The following is a 14,396-nucleotide window of genomic DNA, read 5'->3' on the forward strand; positions in this document are numbered from 1 at the left end:
GCTTTTGCAAAGTCTTGAACCAAAACCAAACCGTAAACCTAGACTTGAACTCAAGTAAGTACAAGTCCCTCTGCAAACATCTGAAAAGCAACCAAGTTCTACTGACCGTGGGCATCAAAACAGACAAAAATCCAATTGGTTCCAGTTTTATAGAAGCAACAAAATGCAAGTACCAAAACAAACAAAAAACAACGATTGAAGTTTAATGGCCAGAATATATTGGGGACTTCCACTATACCTATCTCTATCCTGAATATGTCGCTTTACAGCCTGATGGCAACAGAAGATAGGAGAATGTTAACAGGCCCAGCTATACCACAGCACTTTCTTCAAGCAACATCTTAAACCTTAAGGGGTACAGACTCGATTACTATAGGCCAAAAATACAGGAAAGCAAACAAGTCATTCAGGTCTTAGTTCTCCCTCTTAAACTGGCATAGTACTTGTCATTTGCTTTTATCACCAATCTCATCCAAAATAGCTCAAATTTTCGCTCTTTCATTTAACCTTAAGCTACTTTTCACTATGAAGCATTCAACATGATGGCTCTCTTACACTACCTGAGGACTTGGTACACTATTAGAGTGCAAACACACACTTCGTCACAACAATAAGGGCAACGATTGTTTTAACAACCACAACCAGAAAAAAATTGGTTTAAAACTGTTAAAAAAGTGTAATTACAAAGTGCATATTTAAAAAAGCTCGTCAGGCCTGGTAAAAGCAAATCCATCTCAATAAGGTGCCAAACACCTTTAGGACAAGCTCTGCAAAACTGGAAATAACTCCCGGTTATGAGTTAAAATCCTAGGGAGCAGATGGTAATTGAAAACAAGTCCCTCTAGCTTTTCAGACCTGATTGTTCTTTTATGCACATGATCTAGCAGGAAGACTGAATACTCCACCTGCTCACCTTAGTACTTCTGCCATTCAAGATATAGCAAGGGGCACCTCTGACACTGGGTTTTGCTCAGTAAGTTTCCAAACATTGTACTGTCAGTGGACAAGGTTAAAAGGCAAACAATTTACACAACCACCACCCTGCCCCACCCCGCCCAAATCCCTTGAGACTGGAAGAAATTATAGGTCCAAGGAAGCCTACTACTTACCTTTAAGAAGTCCATTTGGCCCAAATAGCTCTCCACAGTATATTCAGATTTTTGTACTGCACAGAAATGGATCCACAGAAAACACAGAAACGTTCTCCAAGTACAATATGAGATCACACACAAAGGCACCCAAATGCTTTATAGGGGAAACAAAACAAATCAACTGTTTAAGAAGTTTGAGCATACCTTCTGCTTAGTGCTTTGCTTCACACCACCACAGGACTGTCTGGACTAGAAAACAAAGGAAACAAATTCAGCTGGGAGAAAAGGAAAAGGTAAAAACATACCACAGAAAAATCATTTAAGACACTCATGCCTGCTTTTCCAAGTTCTTCTCAGAGCTATCTGTCCCCATATCCTTTTCCTACACCCCATCCACACACCAGTCTGCAAGCAGCACTTAGTGCTCAATCCCAGCAGCCAGACCAAGCAAGACACAAGCCAGCAAGTCCCTGGGCACCTCTCCTGCATGGAGCAGGTCTGCAGCTGCAGAGCTCACCAGAACTGCACTCGCTCCCAGCCTCTGCTACCGACTGGACACAACTGGAGCAGTGTGCAATGCTCCCTGCTTCTTGGGAACTACAGCATCAAGGAAACAGGGTGTAAAGTCAAGTCTTTATCAAGTCAACTGTGGCTTTCATCCCTACCCCTCTATCAGGACCAGTGTAGCTGAGAAGCCATCCTCCAAATACAGCTCAGATATGTGGAATTAAATATTTTTCAGGTAAGAATCACACATCACAGAAGAGAAACTTGCCTAGACAACACGCATGACTCTTCATGTTCAGAGACAATTTGATCAAAGGAAAAAAGCCACTAAGGCAACACAAGCAAATCCGGAAGCCAGTAAAGGATAATTAATTTTAAACAGCAAGCAGAATGCTTAATTGTGCTGTGTCTCCTCTCTAACCAAACATTTAAATAGCCCAAGACCAAATCCCGAGGCTTAATGCTTTGCCTCTGCACAGCCCTGAAATTCTCCTAGCCTCTAGTTAAGCGCACCCAAAGACAGGATGTGCAAGTGAGCAAATCAGCTAATAACATGCACCTTGATAGCGTCTGTACAGAATTGGCTTCAACAGGTGTTTGATGGCACTCTGGCAAACTTTAAAACTATGAAAATAAGAGGCCGTCCAAGTAAGATACATAAGCAAGTCCTCACACAAGCTCCTGGATAACACCCAGAGCACTGGGCAAGTCAGACATTTACTGTATGACTCTGCAGGTAACCATTCAGAAGGCCCAGCTGAGCAGTAACCCAACAACTACAGACACAGCTTTTATCAGCACCAGCAAAGAACGCATGGAGCTGGTGTAAAATCAGCAGAGCCAATAGGCTCTGAGCTTCTTCACAATCCCTAACCATTGCTCAGCTACAGCTTTTGGAACAAAAAAAAGCTTCTGCAAAGAAAATCACGCTTTCTTCTAGCGGAAGGAACCTTTAGACGATCTTGTCATTGTCAAAAACACTGTTGCCAGATGTCAGTAACACCAAATTAAAGAAAAAACAAACATTCACATGATACATAAATGGTTATTCCCAAGTACACTAGGCAATTCAGTGGATACATTAAAAAAGTTTATTTCAAATGAACTCTTAAATAATTTAAGAGCAAACTCATTATGGACATTTGGTAAGACAACCTTATTCAAGAAGCTTACAAAACCAGTCCCATATATAATGATATTCCCTACCAACTGCGTTGGAAGTACATTATCAAAGTCCAATACAAAAACAAACAAACAAACAAGAACATGCTGCTGCCACTTGTTTTGTGTGCATTTGTTATGAATTGAATCATATGTTTTATTAAACAGTGTCCTGAAATGTGGAGACCCCCCTGAACTTAACAGGTTGTCTTTCTCTGTGTGTAGTCAAGGTCTAACCACTCCAGCGGTGCTCAGTCTTCAGTACCTCTGTAGCCAGGCTCACCTCAGCCAAGGGGAGCTCAGCCAAGCAGAGTTCCAAGCAATTCAAAACACCCAGTCAGAACATGAAGCAAGCACACCATTCAGGAAAAGTAGCACAAACGTTACTTGCAACTATGCCATTCCTACCCGTGCTTCTTCACGCTTTTATATGTGGACTCAAAGAAAGACATTTGTACCTAAGTACCTTTATAAACAGCCAGGCAAGCCTTCTATGTTTAAACACAAACTTCAGTCATTCAGAAATGAGTAACAGCATGATTTTCAGCCTTACTGCAACCCATCTTAACTCTACAGCTGCTGGGATTACCACTTACACCACCTTCCCAGTTACAACTACCTCGAGCTAACACTTCTTTAGATACAGTTTATATGACAGGCTACAACATTTTAATAAAAAAAAAGCTATCAGATCTTATTAGGTTAAGACCACAGATTTATTAATTGCATTCATCTCTCCTTTGACAAAATACTCTTCATCTCCACAGACTATTTTGCCTTATCAGCTTCAAAAACACTTAAGACATTTAAAACAAGTGCATCTCACTTGTTCTTCAGCAAGAAAATGCAACTAGCCAATAAAGCTTGCCAGTGGCTAAACGTTCAAGGTATCACCAAATCAACCGTTTGAAGGCAGATGTCTCAAGTCTTCTGTGACTAAAATAAACTTCAGCCTTCCACAATCCACGTACTCAACACATTTTGTGGCCATGTAAACAAAGACTACCTGGTTCCTAGGGATGAGATTTCCTCAAGTTCTTTGGATTTCATGGCAGCACAGAAGTTTTATCTAATGAAAAGTAATGACTACTGGTTCACAGAGCCAATGAAGTTCCTAGAGAATTTATTCCACCATTTCATGTTCCAGCCCCTTAGAATTAAGCTCTTTAACACGTATTGATGACCCTTTAATTAGTTCCTGAAAGAAGTTCCTACCCTAGTGCTACTTGCCATGTATCTAGCTCCTCATTATTAAAGGACTGCCATAAAACTTTTATTACATTTAAATGAGAAGCAGAAAGACAGCCCAACTTTTACCTACTGCTGTGCACTCTGAGTTTTGAGTGTTGTGGTACACACACCTGCACAGAACTTGATAACAAGTCTGATGGTCACCTAGCAATGAAATATTTTACTCAAGATAACAAAGTTCAAATGATGCACATTCTCTAACATTTGGTACGGCAAAACGGCTTCCCCAATCCATCTTTTATCCTACAACACCATATGTTCAGTAGCTAGGAATCCCAACAGCATCATTTGTCCGTTGTATAGGCTGTAAACAAAACAGAAAAGGCAGTACCTGGTTGCTGTGGATTTGCTACTAGTACTCTGTAAATTTAGTTCTACAATTAAATGCTTGAATGGCATCTTGTTTTAACTGGTCATTATAGTCAGTGACCATCTAAGAAAAGAGGAAATTAGATTACACAATGACAAGGTATGACACGCTAGAAAAACAGTGAGGAAACTGGTGCAGATGTTGAAAAAGCAGCTTCTCTGACTGGAATGCAGAAGTCTAAAGTGGTATCTGTGCATGAGATTTTTCATTAACAAAAACAGCACAGGCCTGTTCCTAACACTATATACTACTAGGTGGGAGGCATTGATAGGTTTTAATAAAAATTATAAAAATGATTTATTCTGAGTTACAGATACAAAATATTTTGATATCACCTCATCCAATTGGTTCCATGCATCCCTCATCCAGTCTTCAAATAACACAGCACACCACAAACCTCCTCCCAAAAGCATGTCTGCTTCCTCAGCTTAGCCATTATGTTTGTTTTGGAAATAGTCCAATTCAGCTGGCCTTTCACACTTAAACTAAGCTGCTAAGGCTGCAAATACTCCTCAGGCATGGCACAAGAGTGGTCACTCTCATAAATTAGAATTATATCCCTACGCCTCTGCCCCACCCTCCCTCCTGGCATACTTCAGAGGGGATTATCACATTTAAAAAAACGATTCATGTTAAAATTGGAGTTGTCACCTTACATCCACTGAACATTATTTGCTTGAAGACTTGAATTCCTTTGTAATGTTTGTTTTGAAGGTGTAAATCAGACTAAAGGAAACACTCGAGTACCATGAAATATTTGAGCTCTCTGCACTTTCCACATTTGAGTGTCTAAATGAACAAATGACCTTCAGCTCATCAGGCCCACTGCACTTGAACTGACCAATATTCTACACTAATACTAAATACACTGTGTTTAACAGCAGCTCTTATTTGACTTCAGTAAGCAAGTCTTCAGAAATTTCAGGTATGCTGTACATATTAGAGAAAAGCAGCTTAGATGAAGAGGTGCAGAAAAGGACCACAAAACCAAGCAGGTAAGACCCAAACTAAAGCTCTCCACTGTAAGTATTTAGCAAATCCCTCAAACTCAGCATAAGCTCACAGAACTCCATTTAAATATGCTCTTGTCCTAAAGCATTTTTAATCTTGAAGTGATTACTTGTTTTACCAGACCATTGACCCAGAGGTTTCATAACAGATGATTAGTAGATGATTTTGCAACAAAGATTAATTTTTTTCCCCCCTCCAAGTCAGCATAATTCACATTTCTTCCTGGAAAGAAGTGAGGTTTAAAGTTTCACACTGAGAAAACATTTTATATCCAAAAATTGATTTGTCCAAGTATTAAGCGTATACTTTAAAGCTAAGCTCATGTGCACTTTGTCAAATACAGCTAAGAGCAAAGTTAGAACCAAACACTCAAAATCAAACCCAATATCCTATTGTGATTAGTCTTACCTTTAGACCTTACAAGTCAAAAACCTTTTTAAAGGTTTTAAGACCTTAAAAAAAAATCAAAAAAACTTTGAAACCTTTAAAACCTTTTAAAAAACCCTTTTAAAGGTTTTAGACCTTTAAAACCTTCTTAAAGATTTTTAATCCTTTTTAAAGGTTTTAGACAACAGCCCTGACACCTGAGGTATCCCAAGCAACCTTAAGCCAATGCTTTATCACTTCCACTGAAGCATACATTTCTTTACAGTATAGTTATTTCCAAGTGAGCTCTAAAGATCTAATGCCTTCTCCAGACTGCTGCATCAGGCTTGCATAAAACTGTTTTTCACTTCCAAAAAGTAGCTGTGGGTCTCCAGAAGAACACCTGCTATGAAGCATGGCTGAAGCTTTGCCTCCAGGAAGACGATGCAAAAAGCCTCAAAGCCTAGGAAAATGGCCCACCCGGTACCATAGCTGGTTTATGCTGAAGAACCTTCTTCCCTCTGACTTAATTCCAGGTCTCTGCCCTGGAATAGCAGGGGGAAAGTTGAGTTCAGTTCTAAAGCACTTGTGTTTCTGTTGCAGAAACATTGTTATTTTTGTTTTCTCTTTGCTCAAAACGATTTTTTTTCCCCCCACATTATTTCCCTCAAAGTTGGGCATCTACCTCAAATGCTCTGAACATTTCTTCTCGAATAACATATAATCAAGAAAGGCTAGAATAAAAATCAATTCCAAACCAATTACAGATGTTCAAGAAACATCCTGTCTACTCAGTACTGGAAGCTAACTGCACACAGAAAGACCTGCCTCCCGAGGCCTCCTTGCAAGAGTTCATGCCCCCGTTCTTCTTTCAGTAGCAGCTCACATGCTTCTGCCAAGTTACATGCACTCTGTCACAAGAAATCAAGTCAAATGGACTCCACTTGTCAAACAGAGGCATGTAAGCACTGGAGGGAAAGAACAGACATGATGCTGAGCAGGCTAAATTAAATCTCATGCTAAAAATTGGATGGCTTACTTTTCAAATTTTAAGACAACCACAGAGAATTAAACATAAGTTTACAATACAACATAAGCCAAACACCAAACCTTGCTGGTGTTGAACTTGCATATGAGTTACTTGAACTTGAAATCATACACAGGGGCAACATTTTTCATACCTAACAATAGTAACAAAACGTGAATGCTTCCTTCTTTCCCCTCCTAGGGAAATACTACAATGAATCCCAGCAATGAAATTACATCAGGTATCGTTCTCATAACTTTTCCAATCAAGTGCACTTTCTCAGTTTAATGGATTCTAGCTGAAAATCTGATCAAACCTTACAGCTGAAGAAAACTGCCCCCTACTGCTATTATTCCTTACCATATAAGGTTTTCTTTGTGTCACTTCAACACACATGAAAAATACAAGACAAGTAATCCCTCTTCCAAGTAATGCAGGCCGATATTTTCATTAAACATTCAGAATTCAGACAGGGAAAAGACAACCAGGAAGTTCATTTTAAGGTCAGTACACACAAGCTATTCCACAATGCACAGAGCAGAACAGGAGAGAAATCTAATGTGCACGCTCTGAAACATTGATTAATTCTCCTAAATTGGACATAGCAACAATTCACTCTATAGTTATAGAAGACAGTGTTGTTGCAAGAAAGTTCTCATGGCCAATAGCTTCTTAAATAATTCTTGGATCTTCAGAACTGTATCATTATTCCTTTCAGACCTTAACCCCAATAATTTAACTAGCGTCCCAGGCAGACAAACTTTGCCCATCTTTAAGAGTTGCAAAGGCTAATGGTGTAGACCTTCTCATAGGTAACAAATCCCAACCCTCTTTTATTTTGTATACACTGAGGTCCTGAGTGAAGAGATGAAAACCACTATGTTTGGCCTCAACTCAGGCCTCCTTGGCTCAGGAGTACTGACAGCTTTAGCACAAGGTGGCTGTGATTGTCCAAGCCCTGCTGTAGGGACAGCTCAACTGCTGGTAGCTGCTGCTGAAATATTACTACATGTTCAGTTTAGCTGACAAGGGTGAAAAGAAGCATCCTAAATGACTAAAATGAGCTTGAATTGCTGCTGCTATAACAATGTTCAATTCCTATTTCTGAATCGGCATTCTCATTTTGCTTACAAGCAGGTACATTTTCAGGTTTTTATTGACTAAGCAAGCTGACGCATGTCACACCAAGTTACCTTCCCTTCAGAGCTGTGGCCAGCTCCAACAACTCTACCTCTAGTCCCCACCACCTGCTTTTTAAGCTTTGGAGTCCTGTCTCTATACAGGAGACTAAGCTTTCATGGAAAAAGTTATCTGTAAAATGGAAAAGAATATCTGTATAGAAAACCATTAATTCAGGAACCCTAAAGAACTTGGAAAATGAAGATGGCAAATACGTAGATGTGGAATAGCTCAGAGGTTCCATTATTTCAGGCCTGCTAACAAACCACTGCTCAGTATGACACCTAGTCGAGAACAGCCCCAAGAAACTGCACCTCAGGAGTCAAGTCCAGAGGATTAAGCCTCAGCAATAGACCCACACACTTTAACCTTAAGACACTTGAAATTCTGAATGGAATTTCCAAAAGCATTACCACCACTCCACCTCTGATATCACTGCTGTCTAAGTAAAGGGACCACAAAGCACTCAAGAAGCGCACTCTGTCACATGGCACTGCCATCAGCTCCACATACATCTCCATCCTCAACCATGAAACGTGCTAAAACTTTTCCAAAATTGGACTCAATAGGATTCACAAGCATAAAGTTTTTCCTGTTTTAAGTTGATGTACTCACAGCTGTCACCACATACACAGAAAGCCTAGTTTCAAACTATGTTTTTAATCTAGCCAATCCAGTCATCCCTCACTGTCCTTCAGCAAATAAATAACATCTGGAACACTTAGTTTAGGACTTAGCTCTTCCTGTTAGCAAGTATCTAAAGCTCACAGGAATGAGTTCTTTTCCTATAACAAAAAAAAATGTCCCTTCTGTGAACCATTTCACTTGCATTTTACAAACAAACTCACCGTGGCAAAGCTTCCCTCTGCTTGGCTCTTTTTGAGCATACAGACTAAAATAAACTACCAGAAGAACAAAAAGATGGATGCATTTATGTTTGCTTACTTTTCTCCTCAGGGGAAAAACACATTTTATGAGATTAGGAGCAGTTCAGTAAACAAAGGAGGCGAGGCTGCTGCTTCAAGCTCATAGAGAAGAAAGGGAAGGAACAAGTAAAGAAAAAAAAAAAAAACAGGGCAGACTCCCGCAGTGATTTTTTCAGACCAAACCTTGAGCTTTCTACTTCCAGGTCCAGGAGTCTGAATGACGTTAGTCATCTTAAGAAGCAATAGTAAAGCTAAAGAGTAAAGCAAGAGTAAAGCTAAAGGTAAAATTCCTTACACTCAGACAATATCAAGTGTTTGCAATAGATGAAATGCTCTTTGATTACAACACGCTCTCCCCACCCCTCCACCCCCCAATATAGCAGAAACAAAGCGTTCTGTTTCTTTTTTTTTTTTCCTCCAAGAAATTGAGGGACTGTCCATTGAATAACTTCCTGAAATCTGCAAGTCAAATGACAATGCCCAACTCTGCAGGACCCAGTCCCAGCAGTGTTAAAGAGAAATTGCATGCCCAGAGCTAAGAAGGATCCAGGTCTGAAGATGAGCAGATATGACTGATAGCTGATTTACAAAGGACACTGCTGGTATGATGAACATGTCTGAAGACTGTCAACTGCTGTAATGTTTCACATTTGTCCTGTGACGTGACAGTTTTTAACTCCTGAAGCTCACTCTTTAACCATTAAGAGATTAAAAACCCACACCCCTTGCAGTCATTAGTGTTAGGAAAGTCTTGCAAATATGCTCATAGACACTCTGAAGTTCAACTGTCATGAACACATGAAGATGCTGTAGCTTTTCTGTCTGCTTAGGCCTTAAGCAATCTTTTGAGTTCTAGGTACATTTTCTTGCATTTATCTCAAAGAAATGTTAGCCAGACATAGTCCTTATGATCGGACACCTAATTGCAGTTTCAGGTCCCAGTGCTCTTAAGTATTTCATTACTGGTAGCAGAAAGATGTAGGTAGTACAAAACAGATTGAACAAATACACTAGTGATAAAAACAGACCTTGGACAGTAACGCTGGAAGTTGAGCCAGTGATAGAAGCCATGAACATAGCTGCTTTCTGCTCTCCAGGGTTTGGGTTAGTCTTTAATAGATTTGTCAACTGTAAATTATGATTTCCAATTTTAAATCTTGGAAATCATGACTACATATCATAACCTCCTTGCTATATCACAGGTTGGTATTTACACAGGCACAAGTCAGAGCAATTCTATTTTGAACTAAGGCTGACTATTAAGCTCCCATAGCATTATGACTTCTAAGGCCTTCTGAGTACTTTTTGCATAGTTTTTAATCTGACTCTGTGAAATGGTGACAATTTTAAGATAGGCATCCTGGCAAGAAAGCTACAAGCTATTTTCTCCTGTGCACATCATCTCCACCTAGTTTTCACTTAAACCTTCTTAGCAAGGAGAGTAGTCACACTAGTCAAAGATTAAGATTCCTTTTAAGCTACAGATTTAGACACTCAAGATTCCCCAGCCCAGCAAATCAATATAACTTGACAGCTATTACTAACGTGTCCAATAAGTTTACTCTTGAATTCAGTCTGTGAAGTTAACATTAAGGAGTAGTAACAAGTACTTTTAATCACTTCAATTAAAAGCCCAGACTTCTGTACCTTGTTAGAGTCCTAGTATCTTTCAACCAAAATCTGCTTGGAGTAGTACAGGCCCTGCATTCAGATTACAGTTAAACTGAGAGCAACATGGAGAGCTTGTTACTTGGTCATCAACAAATCCAGCACGTAATCCAATCAGACATTTTTGTATGCTTAGCTTTGAACCACCATTCAACCACTTTAGTTACATCAAGGTCTCAAGAGGAACTTTCCTCTGTACAAACGCAAGGTGTTTATGCATGAGCAACTGAAGCATTCTCTTGGGGGTGAACTTCTCTGATCACATTTGCATGTAATTAATGGACAAATCACATCACTCTCTAATAGCTCTCTAAACCGATTGTGGGTCACCAAGGAACTAAGACGGAACAACAGGCAAAACCCTGCTTGTAGCTAAATCAGTCCGCTGTTTTGACCAAGTACTTCTCCAGAAACTGTTTCATCATTTGGCCTAACAACGTTTTGCTGGACTTGTGCTTCAATTACAAGACCTGGGGACAAGCAGTGATCGGGTCTGGGATTTCCCATTATGTTTATATGGACTTGACCACTGAAGAACTGCAATTCATTGACTTCAGAAGTATTCATTAAGATGAAATATTTGGACAGATTCCACTGGTAGGTTTCCTGCATCAAACTGGTCAATGCAAACTAGGTCAATGCAGGGCACAGCCCACACTGTGAAGCTAAAGCAGCAGTGGACTTTTCTTCCACAGGAGGCAAAACACTGGGCCACAGAATCTACATCTGCAGTGGTTAGATGTAAACCAGATCTCCAGCGGCACATAGTGCTTTCCTGGTCAAGTCAGAGCTATTCATTGCTTGCCATTTATTGCTAATATGCACACGTAAGTTATTTTATCAACATACAAGCCTCTGGAAACCAGTAGTCAAATGTAACAGATATTTTACTTGCACATATCCTTGCCAGTCATTTCTGAAGGTAGCTTAATATTTATCAGCTTCTAATCAGCAACTAATACTTACCTTCACAGCCACATGCACACATCCCTCCGTATATATGGGTACATTAACAAGCATAGATTTCACAATGACGTCCTCCTGAAGTGGTCTTGCACAGAACTATCCACACTCTTTCCCAAACCTAAAAGTAGCATTTCCCAACAAGCACCCAGAGGTACACAGAGAACATTATAGACACTGTTCTCTACAGACATCCTGGAGGTGAAGACTTGCCAATATCAAACGCAAGGCAGATCGCACCACGGTTTGAACATCTTGTTCTCATGTGACAGATGCTGACAGTTTGAACAAACATCACCCCCGCTAGTATTTTGTTATTGGTTTCAGACTGCTTTGTCACATTTTTCATTATCAACAAGAAGAGCACAATTAAGACTGCATAAAAATCGAGGTAGGATGAAGCTCAAGGTTAGCACATCTCAAGGTAGCTGCATATATGCAAACAAAGCTGCTTAGCTCCTATTGGAAGCACCGGAGACCTCTGCTTAGCTCCTACTGGAGGCACCAGAGACCTAGCAAAGGAACAGTAGCCAACAGCCACAGCTGACCAACACAAAATGCCTGTTTCCCAACCAAAACGATTAAAGACTCACTTACGTGCCTAAATATAGGGGCACAGAACCATTTCAAGTGCTACCAGGCATGCCAACTGGCCTGCAGCTGCTCCTTCGCAGCCATGTGGTTGTGGGCGACTGCCAGGTTCCATAAGCACTAATTCCTACATCTGTTATCATCCTGAGAGTCTGCCCCAGAAACAGAGGCCAAGCAAAACAGGCCATGTTAATTTCTTGCAGACCAGTTATCATCAAACCAATACTGAGCTGACTTTAGGAAAAAAAGTTTTTCTAGTGTAATAGATCATTCCAGATCTCATTCTGGACAGTAATAGCTATTGAAATGAAATTTAATTCTACCATGAGTACTCCTACCTCCTTCATTGCCACTCATGCTCACATGCTGCTCTGCAGAGCACTTACCTCCACAGCAGCCCTGCCACATCGCCTAGCTGGAGCACAGGCTCCACAAAGCAGACTTGCCTGGGACAAACTCTACTAAAACCCAGAGGTTGCCCAGGAGACCTGATGCCTGCTAGCTTCCTCTTGCAAAACGTGGCCTCAGACAGGTCTGAAGAGCACTCGCCAAATTGAGGCAAGGCTCCGCACACCCAGCCATACAATGCACAATCGCAGCTGGCAAACCAGGTCCCATTGAGCCACAAGGGCCACAGGGCAGGCACAGCTGGAAGCCTCTCACTACCCCCCCAAGCTGCCCCATGACTGCAGCCACTGAGCACTGCGCACCCAAAGCCTGCTCGAGGATATCCCTCTCACCCATCAGCTCCATTGAGGCTGCCTTAAGCACTGCAATCAAGCTTCTGGAGTGAGACCACCAATTCATTTGGGTTTCACCACCAGAGACAGGCTCAGAGGGGCACAAGCATACACTCAACTGAAGAGCTACATGCTAAACCCCATCTCTTAAATGGAGAAGTTTAATTACAATACTTGCAATCTGGTGTGATGGATAGTTATAGCAATCACCCAAGCACAGGACAAAAAGTACGCTAAGCAATTTGTTGAACTAGAACAAATCTTTCAAGTCATGCTTTCAAGAAGCTATTTACCACGAGAGGTTAGGGCACAGAACAGCAAGCAAGCTCACGTACATCGCTGACAATTAAGACACAGGGGATAACGCAAGCTAACTGGGAAACTTTAATTAAAAATATTGACTATTTATTTGCCAACTTATCTATACTTTTATCAGGTATAATCCACACGGTGGAAGAACTGCGCAATTCCGAACTAATAAACCTTTTTGTGCTTTTTCCTCAGACAAAATAGAGTTCAGCAGTACCTTGTTTGAAATACCAGCCAAATCCCCAAATGCATGCTAAAAGGCAAGCTCTTCCTCTGCTTCTGCTGCCCACACACAAGGGGACAGTGCTGCAGTAAGTTGCTATCCAGGTTTAGACTGGAGACCCTGAAAACAGGCAAATAACCCTCCCATTCAATACACTGCACTGGGGGTAAAATCCTCTCATGAGCCTTTAGACCAGACTTCTCCAAAGCACTGAGAGTTCACCTAGAAGGAACACTACAGAGGTACTATCCTCATCCTGAAGTTGAAGAACTTCATTTTCTGAACCATATTCTTTCCAGAATACTAGAAATGCCTGCAGCACTATCTTCACCCCAAAAATCAGACAGGGAACTTAAGGCACATGCTGTGTCTTGCTATACACACACCAAGGGAGCTTGTTTGTCTGCTGGTAATTGAGACGTGTCAGTTCATGTGCATATATTTGGGGGTGGGAGAACTGATGGCTGTTCATTTCCGAAGCCAAGCACTTTTCAGGTGAGCAGTAAGCAGCAGCAGGCAACTAAGCTCCAGCTCTTTGTCCACCAACATGTGGAACAGTAAGCCCCTCAGGGGTTACCATTACACAGAAAACAAAACATCCCAGTTTCCTGAACCCCTGCCCCAGCCCTGGCTACTGCTCAGTGGACAGGAGGCACACAAGCTGCCAGAAGGTACCTGCAACACCCCGAAGACATTTAAAAATCACTAGTCAAACAGCATCACTGCACAGTCACCTACCTCACACGCAGAAGAGGCACCCTTATCTGGCAACACACAGCCTAGGAGCTCAGCAAGAAACTTTGCCATATATGAGCAGGGAGGAAGGGGTCTTCCTTGTCACCGTGCCAGTCAAATATCCTTCAGCAAGAGAGGAGCTCAGCAGAAAAATTCTTCCTTGCTGCCAAGCCAGGGCCGCTCTTTTCTGGGCTTGTTATCCAGGCCATCCACCAGCATATTCCTGCACTGTCATTTCAACAAGGCTGCGCAGGTTCACTGCATAGTAGCTTACTAAA

General features: G+C 41.2%; 1 long non-coding RNA gene across 2 annotated transcripts in view; it reads right to left on the bottom strand.

Annotated features, from left to right (window-relative positions):
- The window catches only part of LOC310891891, a 39,727-nt gene extending 25,346 nt beyond the window's left edge, over positions 1-14,381 (bottom strand). Inside the window, exons 1-2 of one of the 2 annotated variants that reach the window (XR_014577768.1) lie at positions 14,122-14,381; positions 1,296-1,340 (exon numbers count right to left, since the gene is read on the bottom strand). This is a non-coding gene — a long non-coding RNA (uncharacterized lncRNA). Of the gene's footprint in view, positions 1-1,295; positions 4,959-14,121 lie in introns of those variants that run through there. The other variant, XR_014577769.1, reaches the window with a different exon arrangement.
- Between the last annotated feature and the right edge of the window lie 15 nt (positions 14,382-14,396).

The sequence above is a fragment of the Anser anser genome (genome assembly GCF_964211835.1).
Source record: "Anser anser genome assembly, contig: HAP1_SCAFFOLD_514, whole genome shotgun sequence".
NCBI classification, from domain to species: domain Eukaryota; kingdom Metazoa; phylum Chordata; class Aves; order Anseriformes; family Anatidae; genus Anser; species Anser anser.